The sequence below is a fragment of the Tiliqua scincoides genome, chromosome 1 (assembly GCF_035046505.1).
Source record: "Tiliqua scincoides isolate rTilSci1 chromosome 1, rTilSci1.hap2, whole genome shotgun sequence".
NCBI lineage: Eukaryota > Metazoa > Chordata > Lepidosauria > Squamata > Scincidae > Tiliqua > Tiliqua scincoides.
Genome location: NC_089821.1, coordinates 310,375,201 through 310,385,978, shown reverse-complemented (window position 1 = coordinate 310,385,978; position 10,778 = coordinate 310,375,201).

Below are 10,778 nucleotides of genomic sequence, written 5' to 3'. Positions count from 1 at the left end.
CCAATCCTATGCATATCTACTCAGAAGTAAGTCCTATTAGAGTCAACAGGGCTTATTCCCAGGAAAGTGTGGATAGGATTGGGCTGATAGTCACCTCAGGCAGCAGGTTGGCCAAGAGGAACCCACTCCTCTCCATCCACTTGCCTCCAGTGCTTCTCATTCCCTGGGTTGGAAGAGGGGACTGAGCACAAACAAGTGTGGAGGAAAGAAGAGCGCTGGGCTGGAGAGTCAAGAGAAGCAGAGGCTGGGACATCTTCACCGGGTAAGGTGAAGAAGGCCAAATCCATGCTGGTGGTCATTCAAAAAGGATTAGAACAGTTTCTCAATGTTTGTTCTCTGCCATACCACTTCACGTGTTCCACCTATTCGAAGTATCACCGGAAGTAACTGGCGATGGCAACTGGTGATAGCAGACTCCTGGATTGGGAGGCCTGATGCGATGTGACAAACACTGGTAAGAGGTTCATGGTGGACAAGAGGGCATGGAAAAGCATGCTTTGGAACTCTGCTCGCCCAGCCAAGTCTCCTACCAGTGTTTGTCATGTTGCATTCCTGGTCTTGCTGCCAGGTGGCAGGTATCCAGGTGTCCCACAAGTACCACCAGACACCACTTCAAGTACCACTGGTAGTACCCCTACCACTGGAAACACTGGATTAGAGAACAAAACAGCCAACCAATGTTACAATGCCATTGTAAAAATCGATGATAAGGTCACCCCTGAAGTATTGCTTACTGGTTGCCACATCTCCAAAAAGGTGTAGTGGAAATGGAAAAGGTGCAGAAGATAGTAGCCAGAATGACAACTGGGCTGGGGCACTACCCTTATGAGGAAGGCTACAACATTTGGGGCTCTTCAGTCTAGAAAAAAAGGCATCTGAGGGGTGACCTGATTGAGACATACAAAATTATTCAGGGGATGAATAGAGTGGATAGACAGAAGTTCTTTTCCCTCTTACATAGTACCAGAACCAGGGGAAATCCACTAAAATTGAGTGTTGGGAGAGTTAGAACAGACAACAGGAAACATTTCTTTAGCCAGCATTTAATTAGTCTGTGGAATTCCTTGCCACAGGATGTGGTGATGGATCTGAAGACCTAAATGTCTTTAAAAAGGGATTGCATACATTTATGGATGAAAAATTCATCACAGGTTACAAATCATGATGACTTCCACATTTTAGATGTAGCCTGTCTCTGAATGCCAGACACAAGGGAGTGGCAACAGGATGCGGGTATCTTGTTGTCTTGAATGCTTCCTGAGGCATTTAGTAGGCCACTGTGAGAAACAGGGAGCTTGACCTGATGCTGCAAGGTTCTTCTTACGTTTTTATGTTAAGAGGGACAGCGTTTGGCTTGCCCCTCAGACACTAGGTAGTCTTGCAAAGCAGGCTGCACAAGCAGAAATCTTGTATCTTCTCAGGCATCAGCGTGAATTCCCAGCATGCTGCCCTCATAGTACATCAGGCTATTTAGTGCGCATTTTGATCTTGCACAGAACCTTGTGCTCACTGAAAATACCAGCCACCACTTCATTGTATACAGCCAAGGTGTTGTCTGTTTGATAAGTGTTAATTCCTAGCTTGCGTCCTGAGTACACTTCTGTACTGCAGCGAGTCATGGACTCTTCGCTCACAACAGGAGAGGAAACTGAACGCTTTCCACATGCGCTGCCTCCAATGCATCCTCGGCATCACCTGGCAGGACAAAGTTCCAAACAACAAAGTCCTGGAACGAGCTGGAATCCCTAGCATGTATGCACTGCTGAAACAGAGACGCCTGCGTTGGCTCGGTCATGTCGTGAGAATGGATGATGGCCGGATCCCAAAGGATCTCCTCTATGGAGAACTTGTGCAAGGAAAGCGCCCTACAGGTAGACCACAGCTGCGATACAAGGACATCTGCAAGAGGGATCTGAAGGCCTTAGGAGTGGACCTCAACAGGTGGGAAACCCTGTCCTCTGAGCGGCCCGCTTGGAGGCAGGCTGTGCAGCATGGCCTTTCCCAGTTTGAAGAGACACTTGGCCAACAGTCTGAGGCAAAGAGGCAAAGAAGGAAGGCCCATAGCCAGGGAGACAGACCAGGGACAGACTGCACTTGCTCCCACTGTGGAAGGGATTGTCACTCCCAAATTGGCCTTTTTAGCCACATTAGACACTGTTCCAGAACCACCATTCAGAGCTCGATACCAGAGTCTTTCGAGACTGAAGGTTGCCAACAACCAATTTGAATAGGAATTATATTGTTTTGATAGTTTGGTATCATTTCATGCTATGTTTGAGTCAATTTTTGGATTTTGGGGGTGAATTTTTGGGCTCAAGAACCAATTACAAATTACCACAAGGGATTCATTGGGGAAATGTCTTCACTATACAAGTTTTTGCCATATTAGCAATTTTCAAGGAATGTATTAAGCTCGTATAATGAAAAATTACAATAATGAAAACACCTCTGAGCAAGTACAAAGTTCCTTTCCTCCTGCTGTAAATCCCCCCCCCTTTTACCAAGGATTCCAGGTAGGTTTGAGACTAGAGAATGTCTTGCTCAAAATTATGTCCTTCTGTGTTGCAGTGGAGACTTGAGGCTGGATCTGTAACTGCAGATGCACACATGGTCTTTGTCTCTCCCCTGTTTAGATTGTAAGGTCCTTGGGGCACGGACCTTGCTTTTGGTACATCTGCCACTTTGTACATTGCCACAAACGTTGATGGCAATATATCTATGCTGATAGTAATCTTCCATGCAGCCAACTCTGAAGGCTGTCACAAAAATTAGTTCTTCACCTTGTAGAAGAAACAATCAAATTCATCAAAAGATATTTGTGGCAATGGCTGAGGGCCCAATCCTATCCAACTTTCCAGCATCAGTGCAGCCACAATGCAGCCCCAAGGTAAGGGAACAAATGTTTCCATATCTTGAGGAGGCCTCTGTGATTGCCTCCCCAACAATGGAAACAGTGCATGCCCCATTGGCACGGCAGCACCGGCACTGCAAAATCGGATGGGATTGGGCCCTCAGATGTTTTCACACATTGTTTGTGCCTTTGAAGCTCTTTTGCACATTTATGATAAGACCTGGGCTTCCTGCAGGCAGAGAATTTCCAGCCCAATTTCTTTTGCTGAGCATCCCGGGGTGGGGAAAACATCTCAAGAATAGAAGAAAGGTCACTAGTGACTCACTTATTCTATTTACCAAAGTGCCCTGGACCACTTACAAGAACAGGGCTCAGTCCAGGGAAAGTCAACACACTCTGTGCTTGTGGCAAAAAGCACAGAGGTAGGTCATAGAAAGGAAGAGAGAGAGAAAAGGCCCAGTTGCCCCACCTAAAAACCCTTTATGGCTCAGGTCCAGGGTCCAAAAAAAAAACAACTTCCAGTTTCACAGAAGAAACCAGAAGTGATGTTTTTAAGCCATTAGAAGGCCTTCTGGGGGCTGGGGAAGCCTCCTTGGTCTCCAAAATGCCTTCTAAGGGACCCATATAATCCGGCCCATCAGAGGGGGCCCTTCTAACTGTGCCACTACCAATAGAGATGAGGGGAATGGCAGCAAGAAATAGGGCCTTCTCAGTGGTGGTGCCCTGTCTATGGAATTCCCTCCTCCAGAAATTGAGAACAGCTCCCTCTTTAGAGTCCTTTTGATGGGATTTCAAGACTTTTTAATTAGGGAAGCTTTTAAATGCTGACACTGGGGGGCTGGCGCTTTTTATGAAACTTCTTTTAATGATCCAATTGTGTTTTACTGTTTTATGGTTTTAATTGTTTTTATTAATGTTTTAGCATTGTTTTATCTATTAAATTGCAATATTTTGTAAGCTACCTTGAGGGCCCCTAAGCAGGGTGGAAAGCCGCGATATAAATTTCATTCATTCATTAATAAATACGGATCATTTTGTGCCAAGACACCTAGCCCCTCACCATTCTCAGTATGTTGAGTTTTTTTTCTGTTATAAGAACATAAGAACAGCCCCACTGGATCAGGCCATAGGCCCATCTAGTCCAGCTTCCTGTATCTCACAGCGGCCCACCAAATGCCCCATGGAGCACACCAGATAACAAGAGACCTCATCCTGGTGCCCTCCCTTGCATCTGGCATTCTGACATGTTCTTATGTTCTTAAACTACAATTCCCAGGAGGCCTTGCAGGTCTTCTTGTTCTTATGTTCTTAACATAAGAACAGCCCCACTGGATCAGGCCATAGGCCCATCTAGTCCAGCTTCCTGTATCTCACAGCGGCCCACCAAATGCCCCAGGGAGCACACCAGATAACAAGAGACCTCATCCTGGTGCCCATTTCTAAAATCAGGGCGTTGCGCATACACATCATGGCTTGTACCCCATAATGGATTTTTCCTCCAGAAACGTGTCCAATCCCCTTTTAAAGGCGTCTAGGCTAGACGCCAGCACCACATCCTGTGGCAAGGAGTTCCACAGACCGACCACACGCTGAGTAAAGAAATATTTCTTTTGTCTGTCCTAACCCTCCCAACACTCAATTTTAGTGGATGTCCCCTGGTTCTGGTATTATGTGAGAGTGTAAAGAGCATCTCCCTATCCACTCTGTCCATCCCCTGCATAATTTTGTATGTCTCAATCATGTCCCCCCTCAGGCGTCTCTTTTCTAGGCTGAAGAGGCAAAAAACATTGGGGCAAAAAATCAAAAACTTTAGATATAGGCTGATGGGTTCTGAGCTGTCTGTGACAGATCAGGAGAGAGATCTTGGGGTGGTGGTGGACAGGTCGATCAAAGCGTTGACCCAATGTGCGGTGGCAATGAAGAAGGCCAATTCTATGCTTGGGATCATTAGAAAAGGTATTGAGCGCAAAACGCCTAATATTATAATGCCGTTGTACAAATTGATGGTAAGGCCACACCTGGAGTATTGTGTCCAGTTCTGGTCACCGCATCTCAAAAAAGACATTGTGGAAATGGAAAAGGTGCAAAAGAGGGCAACTAAGATGATTGCTGGGCTAGGGCACCTTCCTTATGAGGAAAGGCTACAACGTTTGGGCCTCTTCAGCCTAAAAAAGAGGCGCCTGAGGGGGGACATGATTGAGACATACAAAATTAAGCACGGGAAGGAGAAAGTGGATAGAGAGATGCTCTTTACACTCACATAACACCAGAAACGGGACAGCCACTCAAATTGAGTATTGGGAGAGTTAGGACAGATAAAAGAAAATATTTCTTTACTCAGTGTGTGCTTGGTCTGTGGAACTCCTTGCCACAGGATGTGGTGACGGCGTCTAGCCTGGATGCCTTTAAAAGGCGATTGGACACGTTTCTGGAAGAAAAATCCATTGCGGGTTACAAGCCATGATGTGTATGTGCAACCTCCTGATTTTAGAAATGGGCTATGTCAGAATGCCAATGCAAGGGAGGGCACCAGGATGAGGTCTCTTGTTATCTGGTGTGCTCCCTGGGGCATTTGGTGGGCCGCTGTGAGATACAGGAAGCTGGACCGATGGGCCTATGGCCTGATCCAGTGGGGCTGTTCTATTGTTCCTATGTTGAAAAAGTAAGTCATGCTCCAGGAGATCTTTGGGGATCTTGTACATCTTTACTGTTGGCAACCTTCAGTCTTGGAAGACTCTGGTATCGCGCTCTGGATGGTGGTTCTGGCACAGCGTCTAGTGTGACTGAAAAGGCCGATTCGGGAGTGACAATCCCTTCCACACTGGGAGCAAGTGCAGTCTGTCCCTGGTCTGTCTCCCTGGCTGTGGGCCTTCCTCCTTTGCCTCTTTGCCTCAGACTGCCTCTTAAGTTTCTCTTTGTCCTTACGTTCCAGGTGCCCAGCTTTAGGGCAGGAGTTTTCTGTTTTCTGTTGCATGGTGCAGAGTTGTCGATCCGCTTGTCGGTTTTCACCCTAAACCCCATGCACCCCATGAGGTTAATGGACCGTGGCGAGGCAACACCTTCTCTCCCACCGTCTTTAGGGATCATAGGGATCATACATCTTTAGGGATCATGTACATCTTTAGTTTTCAATGTTAAAAAAATGAGAAGAGCCCTGCTGGATCAGGCCAAAAGCCCATCTAGTTCAGCTTCCTGTATCTCACAGTGACCCACCAAGTGCTTCAGGGAGCACACAAGACAACAGACACAATCTGTGTCCCCATGCCCTCCCCTGCATCTGGCAGTCAGAGGCAGCCTGCCACTAAAACCAAGAGCTTGCACATACCTAATATGACTTGTAACCCGTAACAAACTTTTCCTCCAGAAATTTGTCCAATCCCCTCTTAAAGGCATCCAGGCAAGATGCCACCAGTACTTCCTGTGGCAAAGAGTTCCACAAACTAATCTCAATTTGTCATGCTCTGTTTTTAGAATCTGATGGGAGGAGAACTTTCCAAAAATAATCACCAGTTTCTGATAAGGTATTGTCCTCCTCACGAGAAAGCTTACTGGAGAAAGCTCCTTGGTCTGTGCCTGTCCTGTGCGGACCTTGGTGATGAAAATGGAATCAAAATGTATGTGCCAAAAGAAAGATTTTTTTTTGCTACATGTTGGTTTCTCCCAGGTGAAGTGCTGGAATTTGCTGCAAGGCAACAATGCGGCTGCACAATAGTATAAATCTTTGATTACCTGGTGGGGGTTCCTTCTTAAGATAACTAAATGTAGCAGAGGTTGGTATGAGGAGGAATAGAGGAAGGCCAGGAGAGAGACTCCAAACGCTGCAGTTTTTGAGCCCATCCCCCACTAAACGCAGGCATGTTGTGTTGCTTCACCGCCAACATCAACAGCTGCTCAAGAAGAAAAAAGCAAATTATTTACGACTTGCTTTGGGTTGATGCTGCAGCAACTCACAAGCAGCTCTTTAAATCTTGGCAGTGCAGCAGCCTGCCATTGGAGATGTTAAATTTGGACCGGACGCTCAGAGGCTGCCTTGGAAATGGGAAATGCATTCTGAACTGACTTCTGATGTGGTGGGTGATTTAGGGTCCAGGCTGCAACTTCGTATCAAATTTTTCAACATGGAGCAGATGTTCAGCTGTGGCCAGGCCTGGTCAAAGCACAGGCACTTCCAGACGGTGCCCAAATCCATCACCCCTCCGGTTGCTACCTCCTCCTTGCCCTCCTCCTTGTGGGGTGTATGCAGGGAGGGCAAGATGAGGCGATCTAGAGCCTGAACCCTTCCCTGGAGATCTGGCATTGCTTCCTTCCTCCTCACCTGTCCTGTTTCAAATAACAGGAAGAGCACAGCTTGCTGGGAGCTGCTCTTTCTTTGAAGCAGGATGGCTGCAGGGGAAGGAGGTGCTGCTAGAGCATCAGGTCAGGGGTCAGGTCGCAGATTGCCACACCGCTCTGTCCTTGCAGTGGGTGAAGAGGCAGCAGTGATGGCGGCCCAGTGCTGGAGGAAGAGGTGAACTGCCACTGATCCTCTTCCTACTTGCTCTCAGTGAGCGGGCAAATGATTGGAGAGCATGCAAATGTGTCCTGGTGGGCAGGGGGCCTGAGGGGCACAGGGCACCCCTTGTCAGTTAGCAGCTTTCCCCCAACTTGGTACAAGCCTTTCCTTCAGCATCTTGGGCAGGCTGGCCCACCAGTGACTGAGTGTTACTGTCCTGATCTGTTCCAAAGGTAACCAAGCAGAGCCTTGCAATTGTTGTCCAATCTGTCAGCGTTTCTTTACTCAGCGTGTGGTTGGTCTGTGGAACTCCTTGCCACAGGATGTGGTGACGGCATCTGGCCTGGATGCCTTTAAAAGGGGATTGGACAAGTTTCTGGAGGAAAAATCCATTACAGGGTACAAGCCATGATGTGTATGCGCAACCTCCTGATTTTAGAAATGGGCTATGTCAGATGCAAGGGAGGGCACCAGGATGAGGACTCTTGTTATTTGGTGTGCTCCGTGGGGCATTTGGTGGGCCGCTGGAAGCTGGACTAGATGGGCCTATGACCTGATCCAGTAGGGCTGTTCTTATGTTCTTATGTCACACAAATTCTATACCTGTTATCTGAGAAACAGACTCACTAATAATAATATCATTCCTGAGAAACCAGCGGGCTTTAGATGAGGCAGGTGCACAATGGGGCTGAATTTCTCATTTGATTGCCCATTAAGTCAACACATAGTGGATTCCAAGCAACGCCTTTGTGGGGCCTGCTGAGATCTTTCAGCCATCGTTGATAGGATCAACCAGGACAGGTTGCGGCTGAAGCTGGGGAGCCAAATATTGACAGAAGCGTTTCTAGACTAATCAGACGGTTCCATTCAGGCATTTTCATGATTGTTGCTGATGGGCAGTTCCTCTTAAAAGAGGGTGAGGCAAAGATCCCTTCTGGCTCCCTTCTTAGAGCTAAGCTACGTGTGCTATTCATATCTTAATTGCGTGCACACCAGGGCTCTTTACTTTTTAAGCGGCATCCATACAGGGCCCAATTTATATTGAGTCCTCCGCGTCCCCCGTACAATCCGTGTACCGTCAGGATTTTCTACCTGTTGTAGTCTTCCTCCTGTACCACTTTGCCCCCCCCACTGTGGTCCTGCTCTGGATCTCCCTGTGGATATAGTTTTACAAGGATAAAAGCTTCCTTTGATGCCAACAGAAAGAGTTCTGTCAATATTTGCTTTCTATAGCTTCATGTACCACATTCTGTCAGAGCTAATCTGATAAAAGGCTACGGAGAAGTCTATGAAGGCCCCATAAAAGTGTTCCTTTGAATCTGAGGTTTATTTACTCACAGCAAGCCCAATACAACCTACATCCCCAGGCAGTGACGCAGGAGCACCAGTGTGGGCTACACTGCATTCAGCAAGGTATTTTTGGTTGCTAGAGGACTCCTGGGGTAAGGGAACATTTGTCCCCTTCCCTTGGGTTAGCCCCAGCAGCTGCTAAGGGGCAACTCAAGCTGTGCCAGCGATAGAGCTGGCGCAAGTCCATGTTCATGCAGGCGAATCAGGCCTGGGAAGGGCCTCAGGATTTGGTGTGCACTGGTGCCGCCAATCCTGCTCTCCTCCTAGGCCTCATCCACACACCTGTTCCCATTCTGCCCTCCTCCTGTCCTATTAAGCCCCCTCCTTGCCCTCCGCCACCCCTGCGCTGGACTTACCTGCACTGGTGGACCTCTTGCTGCTTTGCCAGCACCAACAAGAAGGCTCTGGCCTTCCTGCCAGTTCACTGGGGCCTCCTGTAGTCACAAAGCACTTTACAGTACTTTTGCGGCAGTTCACTCTGCAGAACGCACGTTCTACTGGGTGCAGGCCCTTGATAGGATTAGGCCATTAGCCTGCAATCCTATATACACTTACCTGGGAGTAAGTCCCATTGAACACAGTGTTGCTTGAATTGCTAGAATTTAGAAATCATGTTGAGGGTGGAGGGTGGGGAATTATTTCCCCTTACACCTCCATAAGCCTCTTACTCTACAATGGGTGTCCTTGGACTTGTGCCAGCTCACAGCTGGTGCAACTGAGCAGAAGTAAGGGGCAGGAAGGCTTGAAAAAGAGGGGATAGGATTTGGCACATGCTCACGCACATGTTCACACTAGCAGTCTCTCCTCCCATCAATCACAGGCACACACAAGGCCAAGGAGGGGCTGCTGCTTCTTCCCCGCAGGGTACTGACAGAGTAAAGCCTTTCCAAGGCTCCTAGTGCTTGTTTCTGCCTTCCAAAATCCATCTTTGTTTCTGAAACTTTTGGGGCTGTTCCAAACCTGACCATATTTATTGCTGCTTTTCATGTCCCGGAGCTGAGCCCCGGCACAGAAACGTGCTCAGCCAAGAGCCAGTGAATTTCTGAACCCATCATCTTGCAGACTGCACTGCCTGTAACTGTCCAAGTATCAGAAGCTGGAAGCAATTATCAGGGACTGGATTCTCTTTTAGAACAGGATGCTTTTGTTCACTCCTCGGGTACATTCGGAGCAGGCCACTGGCTGAGTCCAGTGATGGGACAGAGGAAGGTTGACCCGACCTCCGGAGGCATTTCTAATGGCTTTAGGACTTGGATGCAGCCTGGTATGTAAGCTTGTACTTGCAGTGATTCCCACTGATCTGCTGGGCTTCTAAATATCTGCTAACTAAATCTGCTGGCCTTTCCACCCTGCCTTTTTCTCAACTTTTTGCATCACTTTTTTTATTTAAGAGTCATATTTTGATGGCATATTTTTCATGTTAATATGAACAGGCAATAAGCATGGATGCTGTGTTTTCATTTAAGCGTGGCAAAACCCTCCAGGACTCAGCATTCACTTTCTTAAAAATCTCACCTGATCCTTACAGTGATAGAAATGCTTATTTGAATAATATATTCTGCTTCTAGTCCTCGGGAGCGGCACTCAAGTTCCCCCTGCCACATTTTGATTCAGGGAACGTCAAGACTTCCAGCAGAAAGTGAAGGTTCATTTCCTAGCTTGCCTCCGTAACCACTAGGGTTGGCAACTATGGGGTCGGCAACCTGTAGCCCAAGGGCCAGATCCGACCTGCCAACCAAAGTTATCAGGCCTGTGTGGAGCTTGGCTTGGGAGGTGAAGCCTCCTACACAGTTTTCTGCGTGGCACAGGAACTCCATGAGCCTGGGTAGGCAGTTCTCCCAAAACAAGTGGGAGACCCATTTGACCCACTATGTCAAGGAGACCCATTGGCATTCAGGCAGCCTATCAGGAGGCAAGTAAAAAATGTTTTCACTCACCTCTGGCAGGCTGTCTGATTACCCCTCTAACATAGGATGCAGCACTTTTGGTGTGGCTGCCTTGGTGCTGGTGGCGGGGGGCGGGGGTGTAGGATTGGGCTGTGAGCCTTTAGCATATACTCTGGGTAGTGTTTCACAGTCTTGTTTC